Source organism: Capricornis sumatraensis, chromosome 1, assembly GCF_032405125.1.
Source record: "Capricornis sumatraensis isolate serow.1 chromosome 1, serow.2, whole genome shotgun sequence".
NCBI lineage: Eukaryota > Metazoa > Chordata > Mammalia > Artiodactyla > Bovidae > Capricornis > Capricornis sumatraensis.
The window spans coordinates 112,196,725-112,198,446 of NC_091069.1; positions in this window are offsets into that span (position 1 = coordinate 112,196,725).

The window sequence follows — 1,722 nt, forward strand, 5'->3', positions numbered from 1 at the left end:
ATTCAGGACTGATTTCCTCTATCTTAGCTGCATACTAAAATCACCTAACATACTTAAAAATACTGATGCCTGGAGACTTCCCTGGTGATTCAGCGGTTAAAACTCTATGCCTCCATTGTCGGGGGTGAGCTTTCGATCCCTGATCCTCGAACTAAGATCCCACATGCTGCGCGGCATGCCCCTCTGCCGCCCCGCCGCGCCCAAAATACTGATTCCTGGATCCCATCTTGAGCTGTTTTGATTTAATTTGGTTTGATGTGGGATTTGATATGGTTAATAAATATGGTTGGAATTAAAAACCAAAACTGAGAACCACCAGAACAGAGGCTTTTAAGCAGGGCTCCTGATCTGACTGCATAGTAGTGTCACAGAGGGTGCTTTTAAAATAGTGATGCAACTATAACAAAAAATAACAAAAACAAACATACTGGTGCTAGAGCCTGAGCCCTAGAATTCTAGTTTAATGGATCTGGGGTGGGGCCCTATTTCATGGGTATTGTCTCAAAGCTCCTCCAGGCAATTCTAATATGAAGTCAGGGCTGAGAACCATTGCTCTAAGACCTGAACACCTGGGCCATCTTATTTAGATTCCCATAAAAGAAGAACACCTGGGCCAGTTTGGCTACTATGTTCACTGCAAGGATGTTCATTCTATTCCACAGTGAAAGAGATTTTTTTTTTTTTCCCTCATGTCAGAAGCAAGACGAGTGATGCAACTCCTGAAGAAATACTTTTGTTTCTATGGTCTGGACACTTTGCCTTAACGTTAAAAGGCTTAGATACAAATTCAAGGCCAGTGCTTAGGAAATGTGGCACATATGTTATGACAGACTTCATGTCATTTTTTACCTCCTATTTCCTATTCTTGTTGTACCCTGTCTCAAAAATTTTATTTGTTTTTCATTAATCACATGACTTCTTGTTTTGTTTTCCTTTTTAACAAGTCTTCTTAATTATTTCTGCAGCTCTACGAGACTGAAAAAAGAAAGAAGAGAAAGAAAAGTGAGGGAAGGAAGATAAATTCAGGGACTTTTGTAGCATATACTCAACTTTGTACACAAAAGCAAAAACACATACATTTAACACAAATTTGCACTGGAGCAGATTCAAATTTCCCTGACTGATTTTACAGAAAAGTCCGTTTTAAATATTGGCATGTAAGTAGCCTTGAAAGTAGCCTTAAAACAGTTGAATTTGAGTAATAATGGAAGGTAATAGGATAAATTTGATGGACCAGGTGGTGGTAGTAAGCCTAATTAGTTGGATTTTAGATGACCCTCAAATTCATTCCTGGAATAGAAAATGCTTTATTAACACATGAGATATTTAAATTGTTATATAGTGTATTTCATTACATAAATCCAGCCTTTAACTCTGTAGAACAATATTCAAACTATGAATTTATAATTTAAGAAGATATAATTAAATGCTAATCCTTAAATTAAAGGATAGCCTAACTAAATGAAGCATTGTACTAATGATTAATTCATCATTAACTCAAACAATATTTCCTGGCCAGGCTACTATGGTCCTACTCTGGGTCAGCCTCTTTGCTATGCTGTGTGACTATAGCAGTTAATAAAGTAGATGGTCTCTGTTTTCATAGAATTTATACTCTAGATGGGAAATAGACTTGAGTAAACATAAGCAGAAATGTATATCTGTTTAGAACTAATGAAAAATGTTATGGAGGAAAATGCATATTCAGTTCAGCTTAGTTCA